The sequence below is a fragment of the Natrix helvetica genome (assembly GCF_964273705.1).
Source record: "Natrix helvetica genome assembly, chromosome: 10".
NCBI lineage: Eukaryota > Metazoa > Chordata > Lepidosauria > Squamata > Natricidae > Natrix > Natrix helvetica.
The window spans coordinates 184,273-203,995 of NC_138561.1; the positions used below are offsets into that span (position 1 = coordinate 184,273).

At 48.5% G+C, this 19,723-nt stretch overlaps 1 protein-coding gene and 1 long non-coding RNA gene across 5 annotated transcripts in view; one reads left to right on the forward strand and one right to left on the reverse strand.

The window, feature by feature from the left end:
* Positions 1–223: 223 nt before the first annotated feature.
* On the reverse strand, positions 224–5,402 carry LOC309397416. Its single transcript, XR_014176254.1, has 2 exons — positions 5,277–5,402; positions 224–622 (listed from the first exon to the last, which is right to left on the reverse strand). It is a non-coding gene; the product is annotated as an uncharacterized lncRNA (long non-coding RNA).
* A 288-nt stretch (positions 5,403–5,690) lies between these two features.
* The window catches only part of CNOT1 (CCR4-NOT transcription complex subunit 1), a 185,816-nt gene continuing 171,783 nt past the window's right edge, over positions 5,691–19,723 (forward strand). For 2 of the 4 annotated variants that reach the window (XM_081963630.1, XM_081963628.1), the window contains exon 1: positions 5,691–6,059. The gene's annotated coding sequence lies outside the window, so the exon portion shown is untranslated. The remainder of the gene's footprint in view (positions 6,060–19,723) is intronic. The other 2 variants (XM_081963627.1, XM_081963629.1) reach the window with 2 other exon arrangements.

A 19,723-nucleotide genomic window follows, 5' to 3' on the forward strand; every position in this document is an offset into this window, starting at 1 on the left:
TGCTTATGTTACCAGACCTGGGGCACCCAGAGATTTGCTTAGCTATCTATTGTTGAAGTGACCATTTATATCATTTCCACCTATGGTTTCTATTTGGTTTTTGTAATATTTATTAATATATTTTTAAATGTTTTATATGTTTCTTTTTTATATTTGTTTTATTTACTTGTGTATTCCCCAAAGTAACTTTTGGTGAAATGGGCAGCAATATAAGTTTGATAAATAAGTAGATAGATGATTTTAGATAGAGAAATCTGGTTACAAGCTCTGGAAAATGATGTGACAATTACCTGAAGAAAGTATGTATGTGACACAATCAAATCTTGCTTTACTCCTTTTTTTAAGGCTAAGAAACATCCTTAATAAATTGTGGAAAATGTCTTAGGCATAAAGTATCTTCACTTCAGTCAAGAATTTCTCAAACTATCCCACAATATGATTAATGTAAGGCAGTTTAGTGTGGGCTGGATGTCCCAAAGGGGCTTTTTCAGGAGGCAACTGGACTTCCTTGTTTTTTCTATTGAAGACATTTCACTTCTCATCCAAAAAGCTTCTTCAGTTCTAACAGGATAGTGGAGAATGGAGCTGAAGAAGCCGCTGTCAAAGCTGAAGCTCTGATTGTCTGAAATCAAACAATGGATTTAAATTACACAAAAGTAGCTACCTGCTGAAAGTTAAGCGGAAATCATCAGGAGTCTGGTAACATCTTTTCTGACTAACAAATTGGCACAAATCTTCGTGAGGTTCATCAGCTCACAAAAACGTACACCTTTAATTGTTGGAAAAAGTGATATCTGACTCTTGATTTTGGGCTGCCATAGACTAAACGGGCTCTATTGGATATTAGTAGTTAACAGGAAAAGCTATTTGACAGTTCAACAATAGCCTCTCCAGGGAGACTAAAAGTGGCAGAAAACAACCTCATGTTTTTTCTGATGGGGAGCCATTTGTAAGAAACTCCCAGAGAAAGTGTCCAAGTGTTCAAAAAGTTGGGATCTCCAGCTCATTCGATGATAGGCAGGTTTCTCTCCAGCTGATCCTTCTGCCCTTTCATCATACAGATGCTTAGTGAATACCAGCCATGGTATTTCAATGATCAAGTGGCCGGATTTTTCAAGGAGTACCAAAACATCACATTCCTCACTGTAAAGGTCATTGGACAATTCTCATCTAACAGTCATTCTTGTCAAGATTCACATCAAAAAGGCCAAAGTCTCTCTTTCCCCTTATCCTTAGAAGCTAACGATTACTGTATTTTTCACACTATGACACATCCACACCCCCCCCCCCCCCGCGAAAGTGAGTGGAAATGTCTGTGAATCTTATAGAGTAAATATTGTGGTGGGGGGAGGGGTGTGTGGCAGCGGCATTCATCACTGCCTGTCATCGCCGCCCATCCTTACTGCCACCATTCACCGCCACTGGGGAACACTGGAGCCTTTGCTATCGAGCGGCAGTTGGATTGGCCTCCCAGAATACTGCCGATCAGCTGTTTTAGGTGGCAGGATTGCTGTCTCCGCCAATCACCGCATTCGGCAGTGGCAAATTGGTGGCAATGCTACCACCTAGAACAGCTGATTAGCGGTATTCCAGGAGGCTGATCCAACTGCCAATCAGCTGCTTGGCAGTAAAGGTTCCAGTGTTCCCTGGTGGCAGCAACAACAGCTCAGCTCAGTTGACTGGTGGTAGGTGCAATGGAGTGGAGCTCTGACAAGTCACATGCTGGAGCTGCGATAATGTGCTGAAGCTGACCAGGCTGTTTGCTGTCTGCTGCAAGGACGCTAGATGAATACTGGATGGATGCTGGGAGGAAATGTCAAGATTTTTTCTCCCCCTCCTCTAAAGCTAATATGCATCTTACGGTCCGGTGTGTCTTATAGTGCAAAAAATGTGGTACTTTATTAAGGGGTCGGTGTTGTTTTTCAAGGCACAATGGCACTTGTGTAGTTGAAAAAAGTAGTTTTCAATCCTTGGCAAAGTGGAGATGTTTTAATTCTCCCACTAATACTGAATACTTGTTATAAAGGCTGCAGCTGTCAAAAAAACCTCCCATCTTAGCTTTATGGAAGAACTTGTGGAAAACAGCTCCAGCACTGATCACAAAAGAAAGGGCTGAATTTTCACATCACACTAAGCAATAGTGTGCTAGCAATAGCACTTAAGACTTATATTCTGCTTCAGTGCTTTACAGCCCTCTCTAAACATTTTAGAGAGTCAGCATACTGCCTCCAAGAATCTAGGTCCGTGATGGCGAACCTATGGCACGCGTGCCACAAGTGGCATGCAAAGCCATTTGTCAGGGCACGCGAGGCGCTGCCCTGTCAGCTGGCCAGCGCGCATGCGCGCGCTGGCCAGCTGAGTTCACCTTTTTAAAAGCTATTTTTCACCTTCCCCAGGCTCCAAAGGCTTTATAGGAGCCTGGGGAGGGCGAAAAGAGCCCCCCGCCCCCCCGGAGGCTTCAGGGACCGTCCCTGAAGCCTTCGGAACGCTTAAAACCACCCTCCGAGCAAACTTCCGGTTTGCTCGGAGGGTGGTTTTAAGCGCTCCGAAGGTTTCAGGGACCGTCTGAGGCTTCCCTGATGCCTTCGGAGCGCTTAAAATGACCCTGCGAGCAACCCGGAAGTTCCGGTTTGCTCGGAGGGTGGTTTTAAGCGCTCCGAAGGCTTCAGGGAAGCCTCCAGACAGTCCCTGGAGCCTCCGGAGCGCCTCCGGGGGGTTGGGGGAGGCTCTTTTCGCCCTCCCCAGGCTCCTATAAAGCCCCTGGAGCCTGGGGAGGGCAAAAAAACCATGTAAAAATGGGGGGGTCGCGCGTTGTGCGCGCATGCGCACTGGGGGGGGTCACGCGTTGCATTATGGGTGCGGCACGCCCGCACTTGACCCCCCTGCGCTCCCCCTTGTGGCACGCGAGCCAAAAAAGGTTCGCCATCACTGATCTAGGTCCTCATTTTACTGACCACAGAAGGCTGGAAGGCGGAGTCAATCTTGAGCCTAGTGAGATTCGAACTGCCAGTAGCAGTCAGAATTAGCCTGCAATGCTGCATTCTAATGCAGCTTATTTGGTTCCAACTTTGTGGGATGTGTGAAACTAACATGGTATTTTGTTCCAGGAATCAGTTACAATAAAATATAGGTAGTCCCCAACTTACAACAGTTCATTTAGTGATGTTCAAAGTCACAATGGTACTGAACGAAGTGACTTATGATGGGTCTTACACTTAGGACTGTTGCTGCATCCCATGGTCACATGATCAAAATTTGGCCACTTAGCAACTGACTCATATTTATGACAGTTGCAGTATCCTGAGTCACGTGATCACCTTTGAGACAAGCAAAGTCACTGGGGAAGCCAATTCACTTAATGACTGTTACTAATATAACAAATGGGGCAAAATTCACGTTTCGCTGAGCGAAACATTTTGGGCTCCATTGTGGTCGTAAATCGAGGAGTATATGGGGCAGAGGTAGTCCCATATATTGGGACGGGTTGCCGTTCACGTGATTGTAAAGCGTGATATCAGGTGACCGGACTGCTTAGTGACGGCAACACCCCCAGTCCCAACCCTTCTCCTAACCCAGCGGTTCTCAAATAGTGGGGCGCGCCCCCCTGGGGGGGCGCGAGGCTCCGTAAAGGGGGGCGCGAAGGCTCCCTTTCCATCTGGGTGCAACGGCGGCGGCGTGGGCGAGGCATAATATATCCCGCCTGGAAGTGGCAGCACTTCGGACTGTGGATTTTCATTGGAGCCGCGGGCTGGAGCTGTGCAAGAAGCCTGCTCGGGCGGGGGTGGGAGGGAGGGAAGCATGGCTGTCCCAGGCTTCCCTCCCTTCCCCCCCCTCCCAGCCCAAGCAGACTTTGCACAGCTCCAGCCCGCGGCTCTGATGAGTCTCTGAGCAGTCCCCAGCGCTGCCACTTCAAGCCGGGATATATTCTGCCATGCCCTCGGCGGCGTCTTTATGCAGGTAGCTCGCCCCCCCGCCAGCAGCTCCACCGCTAGCATTCCGTCTTGAAGTGGAAGCGCAACAGCCGCTGTTGGGGAAGGGACAAAGGGGCGGCGGTCGCCCGATCTTGCCACCGCCACCCCTTCGCCCCTGGTAACGGCGACTGTTGTGCTGCTGCTTCCAGCTGGGATGCTGGAGGAGCTGCTGGCAGGGAGGGAGGGAAGAAAGGGAGGAGGGAGTAAGGATAGACAAGCAAGAGGGAAAGAAAGCAGGAGGGCAGAAGGGAGGTGAAAGGAAGGAAAGAAAAGCAGACACGCCGGAGGGAAAGAGGAAAGAAGGCAAGCAGGCAGGAAGGAGGCAGAAGGAAGGAGGGAAGAATGGAACTGGAAGGGAGGCAGGGAAGGAGGGAGGGAGAAAGGAAGGATAGGAGGATAGGGAAAGAGGAAAGAAGGCAGGCAGGCAGGGGCAAAGAGGAAGGAGGGAACTGGAAGGGAGGCAGGAAGGAAGGGAAGGAGGAAGGGAGGGTGGAAGGAAGGATAGACAAGCAAGAGGGAAAGAGGAAAGAAGGCAAGCAGGCAGGAAGGAGGCAGAAGGAAGGAGGGAAGAATGGAACTGGAAGGGAGGCAGGGAAGGAGGGAGGGAGAAAGGAAGGATAGGAGGATAGGGAAAGAGGAAAGAAGGCAGGCAGGCAGGGGGAAAGAGGAAGGAGGGAACTGGAAGGGAGGCAGGAAGGAAGGATAGACAAGCAAGAGGGAAAGAGGAAAGAAGGCAAGCAGGCAGGAAGGAGGCAGAAGGAAGGAGGGAAGAATGGAACTGGAAGGGAGGCAGGGAAGGAGGGAGGGAGAAAGGAAGGATAGGAGGATAGGGAAAGAGGAAAGAAGGCAGGCAGGCAGGGGGAAAGAGGAAGGAGGGAACTGGAAGGGAGGCAGGAAGGAAGGGAAGGAGGAAGGGAGGGTGGAAGGAAGGATAGACAAGTAAGAGGGAAAGAGGAAAGAAAGCATGTGACTACGGTGGGAGACGAGGAAAGACCGGTGTGCTATGTTATGCAGAGGTGTACTTATAACAATTTTATAGACAAATTATACTATTTCCAGTCGCGCGGGGGGGGGGGGGCGCGAAATGTTTTCTTCTTCCTAGGGGGGGCATGACAGAAAATAATTGAGAAGCACTGTCCTAACCACAAGGCACACGGGCTCTTCAGCGGGAAGGGGAGGGCTCCCGGGGAAGGGCGACCCCGGCACGGGCGGGCAGCTCGGGGAGGCGTGCCCTTCTGAGCGGCCTCCCCGCCGACTCTGCACATGGCACCCGCCCCTGGTCGCATATGCAAGCTGGCCCCTTGCCTTCTGTCGCCTTTCTTGCCTCCTTCTCCGCAGGGCGCCGGACTCATGGTGCCGCAGTACAAGCCCGGGCCGGCCCTGGAGATGCTCCGCCGCTTCTTCGCGCCATCAAGCCACGCCTGAGCCGCCCCCCCCCCCCGCCCGCCAGTCAATAAAAGGCCCCGCCCGACCTCGCTGTCTCGTGCCGTCACTCCGCTCGCCCCGCCCTCTTCGCAGAAACCAGGCGCCCTTTCTGAAGGAGATCCCAGGCTTTCGCCCCGCCTCCGCCCGTTGCGCACGCGCGTCTGCCCTCGCGACTGACGCGATCGCTTCCCAGCGCCGCGCTGCGATTGGCCTTGCCGGGCTCGATACTTAAACTATCCAATCGCAGTCGGACCCCAACTCCGCAAGGTCTTCTGAGTTTAATCGTCCCCGCCCATTTTCCGTCCCCGTCAACTCCATGAGGGCATCTTTGCGTCCCTCCGTCGTCGAGAGTGCAAAGGCGACATCGGGGTGTCCTCCTAGGGATTGGGTAGAAAACTGGAGGCGGACTCGAGCAGCAGTCGGGATAGGTCTTTGATTGGTCAAAGTTGTTTCCGCGCAGGCGGATTGAGCCTTAGATCTAGGTCCCGCCTCCTTGCTTTGCGTCCTGCGCAGAGGAAGACGGGAAGAGAAAAGCCGCGACGTGAGCGCGCGGCCCCGGTCGCCATTTTGTTTGGGGACCAGCTCGAGAGCCGACTAGGAGAACGCGAGCGGCTAGTCCGGTGCCTGGTCTGGCCCGAGACCTCTCGCCCCGAGTCACCCGAGGTGAGCTCCGCGCCTGCGCCTCAGGCTGGAAAGCGGCGGAATTTTCAAAGCGCCGGGGGAGGGGAGCGGAGCTTCGCAGCTGAGCGGGGAGGCCACTGCGGCGGCCCTTCTTTCAGATCCCGGGCGGCTACCGGGAGGTCGGTGGTCTCCCGTGGCGGCGGCGGCGGCGGGCTAGGCGCAGCTCCTGGGGCCGCCGCTGCCCTTCTCGGGTGGCACGTGGCGGTCCAGGGCTCTCGGGTGCCGCCGCCTCAGGCCCGAGCGTCCCTCGAGCGGTTGGGCGGACGCGGGTGGCGGGACCGCTTTTTCGGCGGGCCAGGATTCCTCCTCCCGGGCGGTTCCTGCAGGAGTCCAGGAGGAAGGTGTGCCGGGAAGTTCAGCCCTGGCCCGCGTCAGTCAGAGCTCCTCGTTCCCTACCATTCTGGGTGCCCAAGGCGCGCCTCTCTTCCGGGGGGGGGGGGGGAAGAGTATTGAACTTGCCGAGGAACTTCGGCAAGTGGCGATTTAAGGCCTTGTGCCCGTGAAATTGCCAGGTTGTAAGACAAACGGCAGGATTAAAAAGAACCGGTTCCAGTCTCTGCAACTGCTGCTAATGTTCTTGATTGAACGAGATCTCTGTTGTAGTATTCTAGCATACAAAAAAGTTTTTAATCTAGAGTTTATGGAAATAGATAAGACAGTTAGAAAACAAGAGAGACCCTGAGTTAGCCATGAAAGCCAAGTGGGTGACTTTGGGCAAGTCACAGCCCAACTCATTTTATTGGGGGGGAAATAGGAAGGTGTGTTGGATATGTTCTCCACTTTTTTGTAAAATCAATAAATGCAGGATACAAATTGGGAAGCCGCTGATTCAGATATGGGCTCCACTATAATTTCTTTGTAATAAATCTTGCAGTTTTATCTGTAAATATGATGGAAGCATTTGTAGCATTCGTTTTAATATCTTTTGCCCCCTATATCATGCTTTGTAACTTAAATCCTATTCTTCCAATAGAAGGATATGTGATTGTCATCTTGATTGTCAGTAATGAGCATTCCTTCAGTTACTATAATGCTTTCTAGAGTAGCCTAATTAATTAGGCCCATGGAATTGGTTTGTTTCTTCCTGTTTGTTCTCCATAGTGAGGAGAGGAGTATCCAGGATGGGTTGACCTTGTCCTCTCATTGATTGGGCTGAGTCAGATAAGCTCTTTGGGCCACGCCCTGGTCACCAGGTACCACCTAGTTATCGACTCAGCCCCTCAACGGCATTTGCGGCCTTCCTGCCTGAATTAGTAACTGGCTCTTGGCTGATTCCCTGTCCGGGAAGGGAGAGAGAGAGAGAGCACACGCAGCAAGCCCTTCAAGGTAACGAGCAGCCCAGGTCATAAAGAGAGACCTAGGGCACTAATTGAGACCGGGCGAGGGGACACTCCCCTGGAAGCCCCAGGAAGGCAGTCATGTCGGAGAAGGTCAGCTGGCGCCGGAGCACTCCGTCGCTCCCCCCTAGGGAGTCGAGCGGCGAACTGCAGCGTTTTTAAACGCAGTGTAGTGCCAGCGCCTGCCTGTGACTGCCGGAGAGACATAGCGGCCCGCAGTAGCTTGCAAAGCTCGGAAGAGAGTGGAGGAAGCAAGAGAGAGCGCTCTCCAGCGGCAGCAGAAGCCGCGCGGCAGCCCCAAAGGCACAAGCTGCTTCCAGGTGTTTCCAGGGAGAGGACTTTTTTCAATTTGGAGCCGGTGGCCATTTTGGAACCACGTGATCCAAGATGGCAGCGCCCAGCAGCACAGAGGATACAGGCAAGACTCAAGACTCCAGCCCAGCAGCCCCACCAGAGGAGCAGCTAACCAGGTAGAGACTGCTACAGAGGCTGCTAAGGGAAGAGGAGGAGGCAAGGCAAAGGCAAAGAGAAAGCACGTTTCCTCCAAGGGGGCCAAATAGGCAGGCTGCAGCTCCAAGCCCCCAAAGCCTGGCTCCAAATACGAAAGGCGGAAGCACCGAGCCTTGGAGCGCATTTGCCACAAGGCCAGTAGCAAGAGGGCTACCCCTGGCCAGGAGTCGGGGGAAGGATTTCCAGGGATTCTTTCTCCTGGTAGGACTGCAGATGGGGAACACCATCGATGCGCCTGTCATGGCCCTGCATACTCCTACTAACATGCCAGAGGAAGCAGAGGATGCCCTGAAGGCCGAAGACAAAAAAGCTGACCTCACCTTACAGAGGATGCATCAAGCAGCGGCCTGGGCAGTGAGAGCAGCCACCACCGCCTCCCTCTTCAACCGGTCTTCTCTGCAAGACCTGCAGCAGCGAATTCTCATTTCGGATGGCAGGGCCTACCAAGACATCAATAAGCTGGTGGCCACTACCCAATTCTCCTCAGATGCTACCTTAGCTGCAGCCAGGTTTGCCTCCAGGGCGATCGCCTCATCTGTGGCATCTCACCGGCTGCTTTGGCTGAAGCAGTGGCAAGCAGAAGTACGCCACAAATGGCGCATTGCATCGGCCCCTTTCATGGAAGAATCCCTCTTTGGAGCAGCCGTCGACCCATTCCTGGTAGAGAACAAGGACAAGCGGAAGGTGCTCCCCACTGTTCACAAGAAGTTCAACTTCAGGGCACCATACCCTAGACACCCCAACTCCCGGGGGCAAGATTTCGGGTCCTCCTTCCAGGATCAGGATTCCTTCAGGGTGTCAGAGTTTGGGTACTCAGACCCCAGGCAGTACCAGGCAGGTTTTTCATCCAGGCAGAGATACCCAGATAGACAGCAGAGGGGCAGGCAGCAGAAGAGGGGGCGACGGTGGTGGCAGGCGCTCCTTCTGCAAGAACTAGAAGTAGACCTAGTTCACCTCCCATTGGGGGGCACTTGGCGTACTTCGCCAACTGCTTGGACTTAACCTCCTCTGACAAGTGGGTCCAGAACACCATTCGGTACGGTCTCACTCGAGTTCCTCTCCAACCCCGAGTTCCTTTCGGAGCTGCCCTGTATCAAGCAACCCGACCTGGAGGTTGCTGATGCTGGAGGCCATCCAACACCTGTTGGACATCAGGGTCATCCAGCCAGTGCCTCTAGAGCAGCAAGGCCAGAGGTATTACTCTATTCTCTTTGTAATTCCTAAGGCCTCGGGCGGCTGGAGAGCGATTCTTGACTTGAAACGCCTGAACCGTTTCATAATAATAATAATAAATAAATTTGAATTTATTAGCCGCTCCCTTTCCAGACAGGACTCGGGGCGGCGTACAACATATAAAACATATAAAACATAAAACATATAAAACATAAAACATATGTACAAACTCGGGGCGGCGTACAACATATAAAACATATAAAACATAAAACATATAAAACATAAAACATATGTACAAACACAAACATACACATATACAAAGACATACATGCACGGAGGAGGTAACAAATTACATCACATTTAGACAGTTAAAAATCACCATTAAAATACCCCATTAGTAATAACACAATTTAAAAATTTAAAAAATTTGAATGGACTGTCAGGAGGAATAAGAAAAAATTTACGGTTGAGCCAGGCCAGATAATTGAAAGAGGTGGGTCTTCAGCTGTACACGGAAGGAGCGGAGATCGGAAATAATCTGCTATCGGAGGTTTAAGATGCATTCACTGCATTCCATCCTGGAAGGGATTAGGCAGGGAGATTTTCTCACCTCCATAGATCTCAACAGAGGCCTACCTGCATATACCCATAGCCCCGGAACACCGTACGCAACAACAGACGCAAGCCTGTTCAGATGGGACGCCCATCTGCAGGCTCAGATGGCGCAAGGACAATGGAACCAGGCGGAACTGACTCACGACATAAATAAGTTGGAGCTCAGGGCAGTCCGCCGGGCCCTCCTTCAATTTCGTCACCTTGTCAGGGGCAGCCACATCTTAATCCTCACAGACAACATCACCACCAAGGCTCATATAAACAGACGGGGGGACCAGATCGAAGGTCCTCATGAAGGAGGCCAAATGACTGGGGCAGTGGGCCGAAAGGAACTTTCTGTCATTGACTGCGGAACACATAGCGGGGGTGGACAACATCAGAGCTGACTGGCTCAGCCGGACTGAGGTGGACAATTCAGAATGGAGGCTGCAGCTGGCAATATTCGAGGAAGTGGCAAGGCACTTCGGACGCCCGGAGGTCGACCTATTCGTCACCTCTCTCAACGCCCAGCTCCCGAGGTTTTATTCCAGGTATCAGACGTGGAGGGGGTGGACGCTCTCTTATGCCCATGGCCCCCTCTGTGCCTATCCACCATTATCCCTGATTCCCAAGGTCATACAGAAAATCCTGCGGGAGGGGGCGGAGGTGGTGGTGATTGCCCCACACTGGCCCCGGAGGCCTTGGTTTGCTGATCTCTCTCGGTGGATAGGCCCTGGATGATCCCCCAGGAGAGGATCTCTCTAAGCCAGGAATTGCTGGAGCACCCGGACCCTCAGTGGCTTTAGTTGACCGCTTGGCGCTTGAGCGGAGCATCCTGAGGAAAGGCCACTTCTCCCCCAGGGTGATACAGACTATTCAGGCGACTCGCAGACCTTCCACGGAGCGCATTTATGACGCTATGTGCCGTGCCTTTTCAAGGTGGTGCAGCTCCAGGGGCCACGATCCGGTTTGAGCCATGATGCCGCAGATTCTGGACTTCCTTCAGGTGGGCCTGGACAGAGGGTTAGCTCCCAACACGATTAGGAGACAGATCTCGGCCATCTCATTGGTACTTCTGTGCGGTAGGTCTCAGACCTTGACTCACCACCCCATGGTCAGGCGATTCCTCAAGGGGGCATCCAATCTTAAGCCACCCACACAGGTACACAGGTACCCCTCCTGGGACTTGCATAAAGTGTTGGACGCTCTGACAGGCCCTCATTTTGACCCTTACAAACTGTGTCTCTTCAGTTTTTGACTCCTTTCTGGTGGCCATCACCTCAGCCAGGCGGATATCCGAACTACAGGCTCTGTCGGCCAGGGAGGATCTCTGCATGTTCCACCAGGACAGGGTGGTACTAAGTTTGGACCCCTCCTTCATCCCTAACGTGTGCTCCTGCTTCCATCGCTCGCAGGAATTGATATTGCCCAATTTCTGCCCGGACCCCTCTCACCCGTTAGAGAGGAAGTGGCACACCCTAGACGTAAGGAGGGAACTGAGGATTTACTCAGAAGAACCCGGCCGAACAGGAAGTCTGAAGCCCTGTTTGTCACTTTCCAGCCGGGATCCCTGGGGAACAAGGTGACATCCACCAACATAGCCAGGTGGTTATGAACCTGTATTATTACTGCCTACCAAGCACGGGGTCTTCAAACACTGAGCTCTATTACAGCGCATTCCACACGAAGCGCGGCCACCTCAACGGCCTGGACCACCCAGGCTTCATTGACTGCGATCTGTAGGGCAGCTACGTGGTCGTCTCCCTCACCATTCGTGAGGAACTACAAACTGGACTCCTTTGCCTCTGCAGAGGCTTCATTCGGGCATAGGTGTTGCAGGCTGTGCACAGGGCGGAGGTGACGCCTCACCAGGCATAAGATTGTGCGAGCTCTTAACATGGATAACTCTCCCTAGGGACGTGTAAGCTTTGGTACGTCCCATCCTGGATACTCTTCCCCTCACTATGGAGAAAGTACTTACCTGATACGCCTCTTCTCATAGTGGGGGAGGAGTATCCAGCCCCTCCCTGATAGGGTTATGTAACATGAGCGTTATGCTTGATGGTTGAGCTGTTCTGTTGAAGAAATAAATAAAGGTTGAAACTAAGATAAAGTCTGGAGTGGATGACACAGCGAGTCAGATAAGGTTCTTCGTTGATAACTGGGTGGTACCTGGTGACCATGGCGTGGCCCAAAGAGCTTATCTGACTCAGCCCAATCAATGAGAGGACAAGGTCAACCCATCCTGGATATTCCTCCCCCACTATGAGAAGAGGCTTATCAGGTAAGTACCAACACCTTTTTTCCTATAGAGGTCATCCTGAAGGGACAGCTCTTCTGCTGTTAGATTCCAACTTGTTTCTTAATGAAACTGTTGGGAGATGTTGTGTGGAACTTTGGGATGAGGTCCCTCTTAATTATGATTATGACAATAATTCTTCCTGTCCAATTGTAAGGACTTTATTGTACATTAAATTCAACAATGATCTGGACGAGGCTACACAAGCTATAATTAGAATAGAATAGAATTATTGGCCAAGTGTGATTGGACACACAAGGAATTTGTTTTTGGTGCATATGGTCTCAGAGAGAAGTAAGTTGTGTTGGTTGTTGGAAAACCAGTAATTAGTAATTGTGATTCGGCTTATTCTATATGGTGTCACACTTCCTCTGAGCAAGTAGATTCATACTCTGGGAATGTACTTCGATTAGCAACTTTGCTAGATTTCTAGGTCCTGGGTAGGAATGCATTTTCCCTATTTTGTTTAATGTTTTAGCTTTCGCTATCTCTGGCAACAGTTGCACATTCCTTAGTTACAATAGGGTTAGACTTCTGAAATACACTCTGCACAGAGAGATCTTTTCAGAGTTTCCAGAAGTTCATTTGATGGTATGCTTTAATGTTAAGCCCATATTAGAATACATGACATTAGGAATGTAGACATATATAGGTATGATAGAATTAGAGTGAAATTTTTTGCTGTAATGTTACATTTCCTTGTAATTTTTATTGTAAATGCCTAATTCAGCATCTTTACATCAACACTGCTGTGTAATTGATATTCCTATTGTAATTTTAACCCAATCCCTTTCTTTGTTAGGTATGATTTGGCATTGATAATGTACTAATCAAGAGCAGGTAACTCAAGTCATCTCATAAGAAGGTTGCCTGAGATTCATAATCTTTCAGTTATTTTTTGTGTTGTCATTTGTAGCATACCAACATAATTGTAAGTGAGATATGAAGATTGGGTGTTGTTCATGATGAAGATAATTAAAAATTATTGATAGGTCAGGCTGGGCTTTCTGCTTGAGCAGTATGGTTAGCCTAGAAAACCTCCAAGGTCCCATCCAGCTCTGTTATCCTGTTGGGCTTACAGTATATAGAATTTCCCCTCATGGACAGCAACTTCATTAGTGTTTTTGTTCATCTGTTCAGTTTGAAAGTAGACTTGGAATATTTTATGTGAAATTTCAGTGTTCTGAATGTGCCATTCATCTATTTATATGAAGCCCTTTAGATCTTCTAAAACATCAGTATCTTGGAGTTTTGACTGCAGAACAGGACTAAGGATTAGTAGCATCTTTTTCAATGTCCTGATATGTTTTGAATACAAAATATCTCAATTTGGACCCCTAATAGCTCCAAATAGGGTTGGAAAAATTCTTTTCTATAAAGCCCTGGAAAGCAGCTGGTAGTTAACATAGACCAAGCTAGATGTCCAAAGTCCAAATCAACAAAAGGAATGTTCTGTGTGTTCCCTTGAGTTTTTAGAAGATGATGTTCCCTCGTGTCAACTAAAGCTGCTCTTTTTAAAAATGTTGCTGAATCTGTTTCATTGTGCTATTTCTAAACATGTTGAATAATTCTAGTTCCTACCAATTAAGCTGAATATTGAACTGAAATCTTTACAAACATGAAAGCAACTAAGTTCAATTTATGTAGTTGGGCAATTGTTAATTTTGGTTTTAATATTCTGTGACTTACAGTTGCCAGGGATTTAAGATTCCTTTTGTGAAATGATAACACTCTTGATGGTATAATGCAAATATTGACACAGGTTCCTTTAAAAAGGAAAAGAAACTAGCTTTATGGTAAAACCTACATTCTTGAACATATCTGTCTGTATGAAGAAGGCTCACAAAGGAGGGAGCCAAACAGAACAATTATAAATAATAGGAATGTGCTTTGGGTGCTTTGTTGCGTGGAAAAGAAGGAAGGAAATGGAAAAGATGTTGTATATGTTGGGGATCATAAAGATAGGAGTGTGTGTCTGAGCCTGAAGAGGAGAATCTGAATAGAAATTCATATTTTCTGGTTTAAGGCCTTTCATTCATAATTCATAATTAACATACCTTCACTTCTCTGAATATATTTATAAACCCTGCTCCAGAAAGGCAGACTACCTTATACACTTTCCTATTCGCTTAGTTTCATAAATATACAGTGCATCTATCTTTTACATTATTTGGTAATTCATGCTCTTCACATTTACTCCTACTCAAGCCACAATCTTCCACATGCCATGGCTGTTACTGGTTGAGGTCTTAAAGTGGTAAGAGAAAGTTTGTGAATCTTCGAACTCTATAAGCTTCCAGTACTACAGTGACATCTGAACTCAATTTAAGTCTTATTAACAGATAAAGAGGTTCTGGTGGAACAAATAACATAGAAAACAGTATTCTATGGCAGGGGTGTCAAACTCGCAGCGTCATGTGACATATCAGGACTCTCCCCATTCACTAAACTGGGCATGGGCGTGGCCAGTGTATGACACATCCAGCCCGTGGGCCATGAGTTTGACAGCCCTGTTTTACAGTTAGTCTTTGACTTACAACCACAACTGAGCCCAAAATGTCCGTTGTTAAGCGAGACAGTTAAGTGAATTTTGCCTCATTTTATAACCTTTCTTGCTACAGTTGTTAAGTGAATTGTTGTAATTGTTAAGTTAGTGACATAGTACAGTTCAGAGTATAAGATGCACCTAGGTTTTGAAGAGGCAATTTTTTTAAAAAAAAAAGTAGGTAGGTAGACAGGGATAGAGAGGGTAAGTGAATTTGCTTTCCTCATTGGCTTGTCAGAAGGTTTAAGAAAGTGATCACATGACTCTGGGATACTGCAACCATCATAAATATGAGACAGTTGCTAAGCATCTGAATTTTGACCACATGATCATGGGGATGCTGCAACAATTATAAATGTGAAAAATGGTCATAAGTTACTTTTTTCAATGCTGTTGTAACTTTGAACAATCACTAAATGAACTGTTGTAAGTCAAGGACTACCTCTATTGAACATGTTCCATTCACACATATTTGTTGGAAAAAGTATATGAAATGTTAGATTTAGTAACTGGTAGCACCTCCTTTTAGCAACAGTGAATTTAACTGACAATGAGTTTAATATTTTCCCCATACATTGACTTGAAAGTATTTGACTCTTCTTCTTTAACAGAATTACTTTGGCTCTTATTTTAGGGCTATCTTGTTGAATATACTAACCATTTATGCCCATTATTTATTTATTAAATTTGTTTACAGTATTAATTATATCTGTGCATTGCTAATATGAATAATAGGAATGGGCCTTGGAAGTCTTCTAATCCAACTCCTTGCCCATGGCAAGAAACCTTATACCATCCCAGACAAATGATTATCCAATGTTTTCTTGAAAACCTCCAGCGATGGAATACCCCTGCATAGGAATTAAGCTGCTCCATTGCTTAATCGTTCTTATTCTCAGGAAATTCCTCCTCCTTTCCATATTGAATCTTCCTCTTGATGAGCTTCCATCCATTGCTTCTTGTCCTGCGCTCAGATGCTACAGAGAATAAATCGACAGCCTCTTCCCTGTGACAGCCTTTCAAGTATTGGAAGACTGCTATGTTGTTTCCCCTCTTTATTAGGCGAAACATGCCTATTCCCTTATCCTAGGGGTATCAAACTCATGATGACACGTTGCCACGTGACATATTGCAACTTTCCCCTTCTTTGCTAAAATGGAGGTGGGCGTGGCCAGTGCATGATATATTTGGCTCATGGATTGCGAGTTTGCCACCCCTTCCGTAGCCAATCATTTCGGCAGTTGCAACACATTGCTGGCTCATACTTAAGTGGTGGTCCACTAGGACTCCTAGATCCTTCTCATAGTTACATCTGTTGAGCTAGGTGCCTTCTATTCTATAGCTGTTTTTCCTGTCTAAGTGCAGGACTTACTTTTCTCACCACTGAACTCCATTTTGTTGAATAGGGCCTATATTAAAGTCTGTCAAGGTCCTTCTGAATCTTGTCTATCTTTCAAAGTGTTCTCAATTTCCCCCATCTTGATGTCATTTGCAAATTTGCTAGTTTCCCTTCTGTCCCCTCATCTAGATCAATATGTCGATGTTGAAGAATACTGGACCCAAGACCAAACCTTTAAGTAGCCCACTGCATGCTTCTCTCCATGTAGATGTAGCTCCATTGAGGATCTGCTGAGCACGGTTGGACAGCCAACTGTGAATCCATCTGGTGGTGAGACGCTCTATTCTGCAGCATTTCCCTGATCCAGTAATTTAGTTATTTTATCAAATAAGGCAATTAAGTTTATTTTAACAAACCCATGCTGGCTTCCAGTAATCACTTGTTTGTTTCTAGATGCTCACAAATCTGCTGTTTGATTACCTTTTTCAAGATTTTCCCACAAACTAATGTCAAGCTGCTTGATCTAGTTTTCTAGATCCACTTTTTTAATGTTTTGAAGATTAGAACCACATCAGCTCTTTTCCAGTCTTCTGGAAGTTCTCCTGTGTGCCAGGACCTATGAAATTAAGACCAGCTACTGGTTTTAGAACATTCTGCCCCATATGTTCAAACACATATCCAAAGTATTACTTCAAATACTCTCATACTATTCTCTGCAAATTTTAGGGCTTTTGTGTAAGCTTTGTGCATTCAATCCTTCCTTGAAGTGCTGAAAGTTATTTATTTCATAGTGCTTATAGTATTGTGCCAGTAGTCAAGCTTCTGCAAGACTGCCTCACATACAGTACATTTCAGTAGTCTAATAGAGAAGTGGTGATGCTGTGTGATTCACTTTAGCAAAATCCTCCCACTCTAGGTAGCATCATAGTCAGGACATCAGCCAAAGCCTTCCTGGCCATGAAGCATATAAGTACCAATAAAGGAGAATATTTGTAGCTCAAAGTTGAAATGAGAGGTCCTTAATGCTCTCTGGAATTTGGTGATTTTCTTGCAGATGTTTCATTACATGAACTACCGTATTTTTCGGACTATAAGACGCACCAGAGTCTAAGACACACCATGATTTTGAAGAGGTAAAAGTTTTTTAAAAAGTTTTTGTACTCTGCCCAAACCCTCTGCACGCCTCATTTTTTGCAAAAAAAGAAAAAATGCATGCAGAGTTTTGGGAGGCCTATAAAGTGCTCCTGAGGGCTGGGGAAGCCAAAAACGAGCAAAAACGCCCATCGTTTGCTCGTTTTTGCCCTCCTCAGCCCCCAGGAGCATTTTGCAAACCTCCCAAACCCTCTGCACATCCATTTTTGCAAAGTGGGCGAGGTTTCGCTAGGCAAAAATGCTGTATTCAGTGTATAAGACCCAGATTTTCACCCTCTTTTTTGGAGGGGAAAAAGGTGCGTCTTATACTCCAAGAAATACGATAGGTAACATAATCAGTACTAGACTAGCACTGATGATGTTACCTACCGTGTTTCCGCGAAAATACGACGGGCTTATTTTCTTTTGCCCCACGAAATAAGCCCTTGGGCTTATTATCAGGGAGGGCTTATTGTTTTGAGGCTGCTGGGCAGCTGCTCCCTTGTGAACTGGCTCCCGAAGAGCCGGGCACAGCCTCAGGGGCGAAGCAGCCATGAGGTAACCATGCTCACGAGCAGCCGCCTGGTAAATCCCCTCTCCAGCCGGGAAGAGCGCCATTCACTGACCTAGGGGGTATCCCTAAGGCGCCAAGCCATGTGGTGCTCTGCCCCAGCTCCCGCGGCTTGGCACATTTGGGAAACCCCCTAGGTCAGTGCATGGAGCTCTGCCCGGCTGGAGAAGGGTTGCGCAATCGCCTGTTCTGCCCGCAGCCTCACCAAGCCCTTGCGCAGCTCTCCCAGGCTACCGCCACTGGCCGCTGCTGCCCGCCGCTGCCCCGCTCCGAGCATAACTTCCAAACTCCAAAACTCGGGGCCGTCTTCCAGCATCGGCCGCTCTAGGAGTGCTCTCTATGGTGGGCCGGCTGCTGGACAGAGTCTTCCGGACAGAGTCTTCCAGCAGCCGGCCCACCATAGAGAGCACTCCTAGAGCAGCCGATGCTGGAAGACTCGGCCCCGAGTTTTGGAGTTTGGAAGTTATGCGCGGAGCGGAGCGGGGCAGCAGCGGCCAGCGGCAGTGGCCTGGGAAAGCTGCGCAAGGGCTTGGTGAAGCTGCGGGCGGAACAGGGCGTCGCGCAACCCCCTTCTCCAGCCGGGCAGAGCTCCATGCACTGACCTAGGGGGTATCCCGAATGTGCCAAGCCACGGGAGCTGGGGGATGGGCAGAGCACCACATGGCTTGGCACTTTAGGAATACCCCCTAGGTCAGTGAATGGCGCTCTTCCCGGCTGGAGAGGGGATTTGCTGGGCGGCTGCTCGTGAGCATGGTTACCTCATGGCTGCTTCGCCCTTGAGGCTGTGCCCGGCTCTTCAGGAGCCAGTTCACAAGGGAGCAGCCACCTGGCAACTCTCCCCTCTGGCCAGACAGAACGCCACTCCCCAACCTAGCGGTATCCTGAAGGCGGCAAGCAACGTGAGCGCTCCCCCCCATTCCTGCAACTTGGCACTTTCGGGATAACGCTAGGTTAGTGAGCGGTGCTCTGCCTGGCCGGAGGGGGGGGGTGTCCAGGGGCTTTATTTTCGGGGGTGGGCTTATATTTTTGTCCACGTGAAAAATGTGGCAAGGCTTTAGTTTCGGGACAGGTTGTATTTTCGGGGAAACACGGTAGTTTGGGTAATGAAACATCTGCAAGAAAACAACCAAGCACAGAATACCAGGGACCCCTCAAAAGTATACGTCCAGGAAAATCACAAATCTGTTTTGTAGGTAGTGTTGTCCTTCAAGAAACACCACTGGAACAAAGAGAGAATCTTGATGGACAAACTGACTTGCTAGGAATTCACTTTAAATCTGTTATCTCACATCCATACATTTGTAGCTTCTAGGCTGGAACAGGATTTCAACACCATCACCAGTCTAGCCTGGGGTAACAATGTAAAGAGCAACCTATCCCCTTCATTGCAGACCCCAGGTCAAAAAGAATCCCAAGATGGTGCCCCAATCATCCTTCTGGATCCTATTGGGAAATCTGGGTGACTTTCAGTGAAATGTGGTGGTTGGTATCTCTACCACCAGGTTCATCAATTAAGTGCAGAAACCCAGGCAGAAGTATTGTACTGGTATACTGATGCCACCAGGATTTCTAGCTTGTCTCTGTAGTTCAATTTCCTTGAAAGGGAGATTGCCACCAAGCTGGATATAGCCGTTCCCCTGGAAAAGTGTTCTGCTGGGATAGTATCCTTTATCTCCCAAGGTCTGTCATTTTGCCACTTGGTTGTTACTTGCATAAGTGCAGTGACACTTCTTAAACATGGTATGGTCAGGTGGTTAGTAATCTGGCAATTCAGATTTTAATTTTGTCTTTTACTTTATCTGAGTGACTGGGCAGTTTACAGATAAGAGATGGGTGGTGTATAAATTTCAGAAATAAAATAAATAAACCTACTTAGGCTAACCTCTGCTTTGTTCACATTTTTGCATTACATCCTCAATCTCCCACATGATGTGTTGCCCTTAAACAAATCATAGGGGTGAGAAAATTAGTCCAGAGGGCTGTCCCTTTTTGCCCACCTATTGGTCAGTCTTGCTCCCCCCATCTCTGGCTTGCAATACTGCCAGAATTTCAGTTCTTCTGTAGTGGAAGAGGTGATTGGAAATAATGGAGATTTGTCTATGAAGTGCTGACATCACAGGGGATCTTTCTCCACCAACTGTATGCAG